Genomic DNA, 11,051 nt, shown 5'->3' on the forward strand with positions numbered 1-11,051 from the left:
ATCGTGTTGCCGATTTAGAAATGGCCAGCAGAGTAGTGTTCATTTTGATGTCAATTTTCGATTTAGTTTTATTCATAGTCTTTTGACTAAAATGCCATTTTAGTTGTATTTTAGTCCTCTGCATTTTAGTCTAATGCCCCGTACACACAGTCGGAAATTTCAACGGAAAAAGTCAGATCGGATTATGTTGTCCGAAAATCCGATCGTGTGGGGGCTCTATCTGGCTTTTTTCCGTCAGAATTTCAGACGGAAAAAGTTTAAAAGCTGGCTCTGAAATTTTCCGACAACAAAATCCGATCTGACTTTTTCCGATCATGTGTAGAGAATTCTGACGCATAAAGTGCCACGCATGCTCGGAAGAAATTTGGAGATGAAAGCTATTGGCTACTGGCCTCTACGTAGTCCCTTCATATGTTATGTATGTCACCTCGTCTAGAACGATCGTATTTTCCAACAACTTTGTGCGACCGTGTGTATGCAAGACAAGTTTCGGCCAAAATCTGTCGGAAAAAATCTGACAGATTTTGTGGTCGGAATGTCCGACCGCGTGTACGGGGTATTAGTCATATTTTAGTTGACTAAAAATAGTGTTAATTTAGTTGACAAAATGAACACTGGTTCTGTTACTGTCTATGTGTTGGAAGCTCAAAGAGAGAGACAGGTCAAGTCTTTCTTTGACCGGCTTCTGTTCCCAGATGTTACCTGGAACAAGAGAGCATTATCAGTGGTGAACATTCATTTGCATATAAAATGTAGTTCATATCACAGGACAGACTCATGGATTCCACTCTTTATCTCTTTTCCATTGCCTGTGACTTGTGTCCAAACATCAGTCCATGTAAGGCGTATGTAGAACGATATTACTATAAGGAGACTCAGACGGGTATTTCCCAGATATTTAGCTATGGTGTTTGTCAAGTAAAAATGCAAACAAATTTCTTACAGAAGACTCGAGTGTCTTCCATCCTCCATGAAACTTTTCAGTAACAGTCGTCTTTATCACCAATTATCTCTTCCATTGCTATTTGATATTTAGGTGTTGTTTCTTTCCAGTTCAAGTCTGTGACCAGCCTTTAGACCCCGGTTCATGTAACGGGCAGGTAGAGCGCTATTACTATGATAAGAACACGGGCACTTGCAAGGCTTTCATCTATACCAAATGTCGAGGAAACGATAACAATTTTTCTACTCTGGATAAATGTGAGCTTATGTGCAAACCAGGTATGTTTTCTCTTTCTGTTTGTCCTTGTATGTTTCTCAATATTGATTCATTCATTATTCATTAGTTGTATATCCAGCCCAGCAGAAACTTGTTCTATAAAGTTACAATAGTCATGGTGTTATGTCATATCTTTTTTTCATTGCTATTTGATATTGAGACGCTTATTTTATTTTCTCAGCTGTAAGGTGTTCCGTGTCTCCAACAATCGGTCCATGTGAGGCGTACATGGTGCGCTATTACTATAATCAGAGCACAAAAACTTGCAAGGAATTCATCTATGGTGGTTGTCTAGGAAATGGAAACAATTTTCTTAATAAGGCAGAGTGCGAACGCATGTGTAAATCAGGTATTTTCATTGTGTGTCATCATTGTATGTTGCTCAGTATGAATTTATTTCAGCTCAGATTTACTGTACACACTTCTTTTTCTAGTTCTAGTTTAATTCTATTGTTTTTTTATTTGTTTGTTCTAGTCTATTCTATTCTATTTTATTTTCTATTCTGTTTTATTTTTAATTCTATTCTTTTCTGTTCTATTCTTTTTCTATTCAAATTTATTCTATTTAAAATTCGAATTTCAGAAGATCGATATATTCTATTCTATTTTTTCTATACTATTCTGTTTTTTTATATTCTATTCTTTTCTATTCAAATTGATTAGGTTTGAATTGTGGGAAAAGGTTATACTCTTTCTATTCCATTGTTTTTTAAAATTCTATTCTTTTCTATTATAGTCAATTTTTTTTTCTTGTTTTTTCTATTCTATTATTTTCTTATATATTCTAATTCAAATTTATTCTATTTGAAATTCGAATTTCAGAAGCTGGTTATAATATTTTATTCTTTTGTATTTGTTGCTATTATATTCTAAACTATTCTGATGTTTTATTTTCTATTCAATTTTGTTGTTTTACTCTATTATATTCTATTTTCTGTTCTATTCTAGTCTATTTTTTTTTCTATTCTGTTCTCTTTTGAATTGAAAAACTGTTTCAAATTCAAATTTGAAAACTATTTGGAATTAGAAAAATATACAAAAACGTTTTGAAAACATTTCAAATTCAAATTTCGTCCAAATTTTTTGGGTTTGTTTAAATTCGCTACTATTGTAATTTGGAAATTCGGATGCATCCAAAATTCAAAAAATTTAAATTCGGAATGAAACAAACTGCACATGTCTAATAGATAGCACTTTCTTTTCTGTGGTATATAATCACCACTGTTTTTATTCTTTTGCTATATAAACAAAAAATACTGAAAATTTAGAAAAAAAAAACTGAAATTTTTATTTGTTTCTGTTGTGCAAATAAATAATCTTTCTTCATAAATTGTAAGCAAACTGTATTCTGTGACATTTTCTTTGGTAAAAATAACCCAAATCAGCATATATTATTTAGTCTGTAGGAAAGTTATAAAAAAACTCAAGTCCAAATTTATGGTATATATCTGAAAATTGATCAATCCTGATGCGCTGACAACTTATCTCATTTCTTGAGGCCCTAACATGCCAGGACAGTACAAATGCCCCCAAATGAACACTTTTTAGAAAGTAGACACCCTAAGGTATTTACTAAAGGAGTTGTAAAGGCAGAAGATTTTTTTTATCTTAATGCATTCTATCCCTCAGCCCCCCTAATACTTACCCGAATCCCATCTCTTTCCAGCGATGTCCACAAGTGTCTTAGCCATCCTCTCCTCCTTATTGGCTGAGACACAGCAGTGGCGCCATTAGCTCCTGCAGCTATCAAAGTCAGTTAGCCAATCAGGGGAGCGTGAGTTAGGCAATCACTTTAAGAGGCATGATGAGTTTACATTTTTAAGCTGTAATTTTTTCGTCACAATTTTTTTAAAAATTAAGAAAATATTTTTTTTTTTCCACATAACATTAACATATAATTCACTAACATACTGTCACCAGAGCAGCACAATGTCATAATAATAGTAATCACATCACTGTACATTTTTCCTCCAGATCTCCTCCTCACACACTGAGGAGGAGAACCCAGAAGCGGCACTACAGCCGTTTGTTGACATTTGTAACCAGCTGTGATTGGACAGAGCCAGTCATGTGGTAAAGAGCCAATCTCATTTGCCTTTCACCCCAATTGTGGATGGGCTGTGTCCACGCCTCATCCCCTATCATCATGCTGCGTGCTCCCGGGGGCGTGCACGAGCGGCGAGAAGTACAAAGCATGTGAACGGCTGTGATTGGACAATAAAAATGGCTCTTTACCCTCATTGGTGTTGGGCTGTGTCCCGAGGGACTCGCCTTATCCCTGATCACGCGCTGTGGCAAGAACAGGCGGACATTATATGTTGTTCACCTGGAGGGAGAAGATGTTTCTGCTGTCATAATATTACTATGTCCCAGTATGGAAATGGTTAAGATGCATGGTGAGTTTTAATTTCTAAGTTGGAATTTTTTGTCAAAATTAAGAAAATAAATAAATTTGCTTTTTTCCCCCCACTTTTTTTTTTAAAACATACGGTCACAAGAGCAGCACAGTGTCATCATATGACCGGTGTGGTGGTGATCAGGGATACTGACTGTTGGCTGTATGAAAAAAATAATTTACTTTTTTTTTTTCCCTTTCTTTACAATTTTTTTTGCTACATACTGTGACCAGAGCGGTGTTACCATAATGACATTGTACTACACTGGGGAGCTTATCAGGATTTTAACAGTATTATTGCTTATAACAGTAATGATCACTGTTAGAAGCAATCATTTTTACTAATGGCATCCATTCATAGTCATTATGCACTACTGGGAGAGCTGTGATTGGCCACAGCTATCACATGGTGCATTTCACTGTGCTTGTCCCTGTCTGTGTCCAATCACATATTTCACAATAGTACACAATGAATGGCTATAAATGCAAGCCATTAATTTTGTATTCTACGATTGGTCACAGCAATCACACAATACCGGGGCCAGCCAGGTACACTGATCTGTCATCTGCTGCGTCCAGTGGACACAGTGGGTGACAGATCGAGCCGCAGTGTAGCTACTAGAGCACAAAGGAGGAGCGCGACTGGGAGGATGTCATATGAAGTCCTCATGGAACCAGGGAGCTCCCACCCAGCCATATTACTATAGGTTAAGCAAATAAAAAGGTAACCAGCAATCTTTATATATTTTTTTATGTTATGCTATGTTAATGAGATCATGTAACTAATATAAAATAGGGGTTATCCCAATTTGGCTGCAACAGTGTCTAAATTAATCCTGAATACAGTGAACCCGTGCTTTGCCCATGCAGGGAAAAACATCGGGGGTCACTTGCAGTCTGCTTCAGTTTAGGGTGAAGAAAACAATTACTTTTAAATTTTTATTTACTGTGTTTTTTTCCCCTTATCTATAACATGCCTGCAATGGACTTGGTTATTAATTTGTAAATTTTTGTTTTTCTTCTCTGACAGCCTAATGAACCTCACCGATGTGGGATTACTTTAGGATGTCATCTTTGGACTTCGAGCATATGTTCTCTTAAGTGGAGAATGTTTGACATTGCAGAGTATTGGAATGTATTGTATTCCTTTCAAAATATTGTAAGAGGTTGTATCTTGTTTGAGCTTTCCTGACCATTTGTCATCCATGGTTCAATTGTCATCTATGGTTCAACCTTTAAATAAACATATTAACCCTTTCATGACTAAGCCTATTTCTGTCATTTGTTGCTTGCAAGTTAAAATCCATATTTTTTGCTAGAAAATCCCCCAAATATTATATATATATATATTTTAGCAGAGAATCTAGAGAATAAAATGGAGTTTGTTGCAATATTTTATGTCACACTGTATTTGCGCAGCGGCCTTGCACTTTTTTTTTTTTTTTCAAATAATTTTTATTGGGAGATAAAACAATATAAAGGCACATATAAAAAAGAAAAAAATACAGATCCATTGCATTTTCTTAAGATACCGTGAGATACAAAAGACGTTCAATAACAGCAAAGACAGGGATAATAAAGTACAATATGGACCAGACTAGATGGATCAGTGTCTGTCTTGAACCCTAACAGTAGCAGGCGCTATAAACAGGCTCAAAAGAGATCTAAGGCCTAGCCAGGAATTATCAAGCAAGTTCTTGAAACTAAATAAAGAGAGTAAGGGGAGGGAATGAAAGAAAAAAGAGAGGGGGAGGGAGGGAGAGGAGGAAGGGGGGAGGAAGGGGATTGGCGAGGTATAGAAAATTGCGCTGTGAAGGGTTCGTTTGTAGTGTCCATAGAAAAAAGTCCTGGAGAAGAGCTTCGGCACTTTTTAAATAAATGCAATTTTTTTGGGGAAAAAAGGCACTTTCATGAATTAAAAAAAACTAAACAGTAAAGTTAGCCCAATGTTTTTGTATAATGTGAAAGATGATGTTATGCAGAGTAAATAAATATCCAATATGTCATGCTTTGAAATTGCAAACGCTTGTGGAATGGTGACAAACCAAGGTACCTAAAAATCTCCATAGGAGGCACATTAAAAAAAAAAAAAGGATACCAGGTTACAGTTACAGAGGAGGTCTAGTACTAGAATTATTGCTCTCACTCTGATCACGGCGATACCTCACATGTGTGATTTGAACACCATTTACATATGCGGGCGTGACTTATGTGTGCGCTTTCATTGCTGCGCAAGCTCACGGGGACGCTTTAAAAAAAAATGAATTTTTTTTTATTTTTTACATTATCCCTTTCAAAAAAATTTGATCACTTTTAATGCTGTCACAAGGAATGTAAACCTCCCCTGTGACAGTAATAAGTGGTGACAGGTATAGTGATGGATGAACTTCCGACGGGACACAACGCGGCCAAAAGTTTGCGAACCGCAAAGTTCGTGGTGGACCCCACTGACTTTAATGGCAGGCGAACCTTAAAAACCTCCAGGTCATATTTTCAGCCACAAAATACTTACTAGCTGTGCACACATAGTCCCACAACATGGACACTGACATAACAAAAGTATTAAGTGAATCTGGGATCGACAATGACAAGCATTCTTTTTTTTATCTGTGAAATTTTGACAATTCAGGAGCGCATGAAGGACATGGAGAATAGGCAAGGTCAGGCCAGGCTATGAAGGGGGTGCAGGAGATTATCAGTGCACAGTCAGGGCAGCGCAGTCCTGTGCCAGTGTCCCAGTGTGCCAACCTGTGCTTGAGACCCTCCCTCTGCCCGGCCCTTACCCCCACCTATGCAGGGTTCCACTGCTGTGGTCCGAAGGTGCCAGTCCCGTGCTTATCCTCAGCCATGGTGCTGGCACTGCCTGCTGATTGGCTTCTCCACTGCTATCTCCCTCACTGACACCAGCACTGAGATAGAGACTGAGCACTGACACCAGCACCGAGATAGAGAGCACTGACACCAGCACCGTGATAGAGAGCACTGACACCAGCACCGTGATAGAGAGCACTGACACCAGCACCGTGATAGAGAGCACTGACACCAGCACCGTGATAGAGAGCACTGACACCAGCACTGAGATAGAGAGCACTGACACCTGCACCGAGATAGAGAGCACTGACACCTGCACCGAGATAGAGAGCACTGACACCACACCAGCACCGAGATAGAGAGCACTGACACCACACCAGCACCGAGATAGAGAGCACTGACACCACACCGGCACCGTGATAGAGAGCACTTAAGGACTTTTGTGGACCTAGTAGCTAGTGATTTGCAGACTGTCCCTGCTCCAAACACCAAACTGTCCCTCAGTTCCACACTGATAAAAGACAACTGCAGAATGGGGCAGTAATCAGCTCAGCAGCACAGCAATCAAGTATAATATGCTTTCTATATTTGAAAGAAATTATATTATACGTGTACATCCCTATATACTGTACACCTATACCAGTCCTTAAAAGGACCTTTGTGGACCTAGTAGCTAGTGATTTCTAGACCGTCCCTGCTCCAAACACCAAACTGTCCCTCCCTACACTGATAAAAGACATCTGCAGAATCGGTCAGCAAGCACTCAGCAGCACAGCAGTGCACCATAATATACTTGAAAGAAAGTATATTATAAGTGTATTACAACCCCATATACTGTACACCTATACCAGTCCTTAAAATGACTTTTTTGGACCTAATAGTAATAGCTAGTGATTAAACTGACTGTCCCTGCTCCACATAGCGTCCTTTCCCTACACTGACAAAAGACAGAATGTAAAATGGCCGCCAGATCAAGTCTATTTATAAGGTAGGGGGTATGAGCATGTGCTGAAATGTCTCAATTGGCTGTCCTGTACCCCATGATGGATGTGTCATGGGTCAAAGTTCTTCACAATGTAAAAGAACATAGCCGCCGCGAACAGTGCCATAAGTCTGCTGGTTTGGCGAATCATGAACGAGCAAAGTTCGCCGCAAACTGTCCGCCGGGAGCGAACCGCAAGGTCATCTCTACTAATGATCAAGGGAAAGTAGAGCTAGTGAAGGACTTAAGGGGATGTTTGTGTTAGTGATCATAGAGATTATTTGAAATATTTGCTCCCAACATTTTGTAATTTTGGGACACTTCCAGAATATATGGAACATATCACCTTTTTGTCGTACACCACACTTTTCAGAGATATATTTGTAAAAAATTTGGAAAACCATTTTGGTTTGTTGGTATATCGCATAAAATCCCCACAAAATACGTTTACATGTCCAATTGTCCATGTGCTGAAATGTCTCAATTGGCTGTCCTGTACCCCATGATGGATGTGTCATGGGTCAAAGTCCTTCACAATGTAAACAAATATGGCTGCCACGAACAGCGCCAGAAGTCCGCCAGTTTGGCGAATCGCGAACAAGCAAAATTTGCCGCGAACCGACCGCCGGGCGAACCGCATGGCCATCTCTAGACAGGTACTCTTTATGGAGGGATCGGGGGTGTAAAAGATCCCAAATCCCTCCTTTGCAATTCAAAGTATTCAGATAGGCAATAACAGTGATTTTGAATACTGCCTTTTTTGTATAACAGAGCCATTGGCAGCCGAGTAAACTGGAAGTGATGTTGTGACTTTGCTTCCGTGTTTACAGAAAGAAGACTGAAACAAAGCCATTTCCGGCTTCGTTCCAGTCTTTCTCCAGCCGGCAGAAGTGGCTGATCGTGTCCCGGGTCTCCTGGTGGGAATGGGAGGACAGGTAAGAGCAGCGGAAGGCGACCGGAGCGTCCCCTCTCACTCCTATGGGATAACAGCCGATCGGCTTTTAGCCGCATCGGTTGTTATGCCTGAACAGCCGACCAACCGCTCTAAAAAACGGTACCGGAATGATGCATTCATCATCTCAGTACAACCCCTTAAAGACCATATGTGCGTACACTCAGCAGGAAGGAGTTAACTCAAATTTGTTTGTTCATTATCATTTAAAGCGGGGTGTCCAACCTTTTGAGCTTACTGGGCCACACTGGAAGAAGACCCTCATGCACCCCCATGTGCACAGGACGTTATAAAAACACCAGTAGTATTAGCTGTAGCTGTAGAATGAGTTTTTTCAGTAGCATTTTTTTTTTTTGCGTTTATTTTGAGTTTTTTAGCTGTTGCATTTGTTAGATTTTGCAAAAAAAATAAATAAAAAATAAATAAACAAAATTGTATGGCTCAAAAATGCTGATAAATGCAGAATAGCCATGTTTTTCATCTTCTTTTCAGAGTTTTTAGCTTTTATCAGAGTTAGGCTCCATGCACACTAGCATTAGCATTTTTTTTCTGCTCCTAGAAGCCAAATAGTGTTATCCTATGTGTCCATGCACACTACTTTAGGCTATTATCCTTTTTTTATCTTCAGCATCTAGGAGCCGGATAAAAAAAAATGTTTTTGTAGAGTTTCCTGGAGTGTTTTTCCAGCAGAATCCCCTTTTACTGCAAAAATGACAATAAAATGCTAATGCTCCTAAACGCTGCTAAAACACTACTACAAAAAGCTATTACTAGTGTTTTAATCCAGTGATTATTTTTTCCAGCTTTTTTTAGCTTAAAAAAATGCTAGTGGGCATGGAGCCAGAGCGTTTTGACAGCTGAAAAATTCTTCTTAAAGAGTTTGTAAACCTCCCTCTGCAAGTTGTACCTGTGTATTAGTACTGTAAATACCCCTGAAATGTGTGCCACTTAGAAATATTTATTGTTTACTGTGCTCTGAAGGAATGGCCATGTGTGCCGTGACCAGCAGCTCCCGCGCGTACGTATATTATGCAGACACGTTTCGTCCACATGGGAGCTTCCTCAGGGGATTAATTCAGACAATCAACACTATAAAAAGAAAAATAATACAGTAACAAAAAAATACATGGTAAACACAAAATTAAAAATGGGAATGACTTCCGGTTCCGGCGCCGCATGGAGTGACTGCTCTCCTCCTTAGCTCCCGCATCACGACCCCAAAATCGGCTTTAAAATCCTGCTGAGCGGCCGGGCTTCCGACGAAACACCCCCCGGACTCACGCCTCATAGCCATGGACCGGTTCCTGGAAAAAAACGACGCGCGAGCGCCTACGACGCCGCCCACGACCGTGGCGCGGCCGCAAATCGAGGCCCCGGCTTCGGCCTACTCGGCTCCCTTCTCCTCACAGTGCGCCGCGGACATGGAGGTGAGCTGTGACACTGCTTCTCCCCCCTCTCCACAATCACTGCCAGCATCTCCAGCCCCTCCACTACAGGGCAGTCTTTCCACGCAGCCTGCAGGGGACTCCACCACAGAGCGCATTGCCCAGGCCGTGGCCGCTCTATTATCCCCCATGATAACGGCATCTGTGGAAAAAGCTGTAAATGCAGGCATGCAGCAGCTCAAGGCCCAAATAGGCGAACACCACACCAGATTAAATGACCTGGAACACCGTCTGTCAGATATAGAAGAGGAACTCTACCAGGCCCAAGCCACGGAACGCTCCCAGGACAGAACGAATCAATATGTTCTACAGAAACTTGATGATATGGAAAATAGGGCCAGACGGAGCAATCTGCGATTCGTAGGGATCCCCGAGTCACTACAATCCTCGGAGCTATCTGACTTCTGCGCAGTGCGCATCCCAGAAGCCCTGGGCCTTCCAGGCCCTTGCACGGTCGAACGCGCCCATCGTATGGGTCAACCTGCACCAGAACGCAAATCCCCTAGACCCATAATCGCAAAGTACCTCAACTACTCTGACAAGGCCCTGATCCTGCAGAAGTTCAGGCAAACGCGCTCTCTCCAAGTGGATGGGATCAAGGTCCTAATCTTTGCCGACTACTCCATTGAGGTCTCCAAGAAAAGGAAAGCATTCCAGCAGGTGTGCTCGGAACTCTTCAAAATGCAACTTAAGTTCTCCCTAGCTTTCCCGGCTATCCTTCGCCTGAAGGCCCCAAACGGTGACCAACTATCTTTCCAAGACCCCTCTGAAGCTGAGGCATTTCTCCGCTCTCTGCACCAGGGTGCGCACCCTCACACCCCTTCCAAATCCTCATCGCTCAATCGCTCCCTGGACCAAAGGAGCCCCCGGAAGGACTCACCCAAACGCTTCAGGCCTTCTGCCCCAGATACCCACCATCGGGGTACCCCTCGTTGATGACATATCGATCCCCTTGGACCCTCCTCTCCTCACCTCACCGGTGACCCTCCCGCCAGGACTACCAGCCTGACTTGTCTTTGTGAGTTACTATGTTTTTTTTTTTTATACTCTCGTTCAGGCCTGGTCACTGTCTAGCCTGTTGTTCCTTGGTTATATTGGCCTTAAGCTCTGCTCCCATCTAGCAGACGCACCATCGGTGCTATTGACCGCCTCTGTTTTGTTTGGCATCCTGGCCTAGGTTTTCAGGAATCCCTGCTGCCCTCACTGCTCTTTCTTTTTGCGGCCACCTAATATTTTTATAATACTAT

At 41.2% G+C, this 11,051-nt stretch overlaps 1 long non-coding RNA gene across 1 annotated transcript; it reads left to right on the forward strand.

Annotated features, from left to right (window-relative positions):
• The first annotated feature begins 962 nt into the window (after positions 1-962).
• LOC143995998 (uncharacterized) lies at positions 963-4,871 on the forward strand. The gene is made up of 3 exons (XR_013277493.1): positions 963-1,221; positions 1,401-1,568; positions 4,645-4,871. It is a non-coding gene; the product is annotated as an uncharacterized LOC143995998 (long non-coding RNA).
• Positions 4,872-11,051: the final 6,180 nt, after the last annotated feature.

Source organism: Lithobates pipiens, unplaced genomic scaffold (genome assembly GCF_037356315.1).
Source record: "Lithobates pipiens isolate NorthernLeopardFrog02 unplaced genomic scaffold, aLitPip1_a1.2 Scaffold_19, whole genome shotgun sequence".
Classification (NCBI taxonomy): Eukaryota; Metazoa; Chordata; class Amphibia; order Anura; family Ranidae; genus Lithobates; species Lithobates pipiens.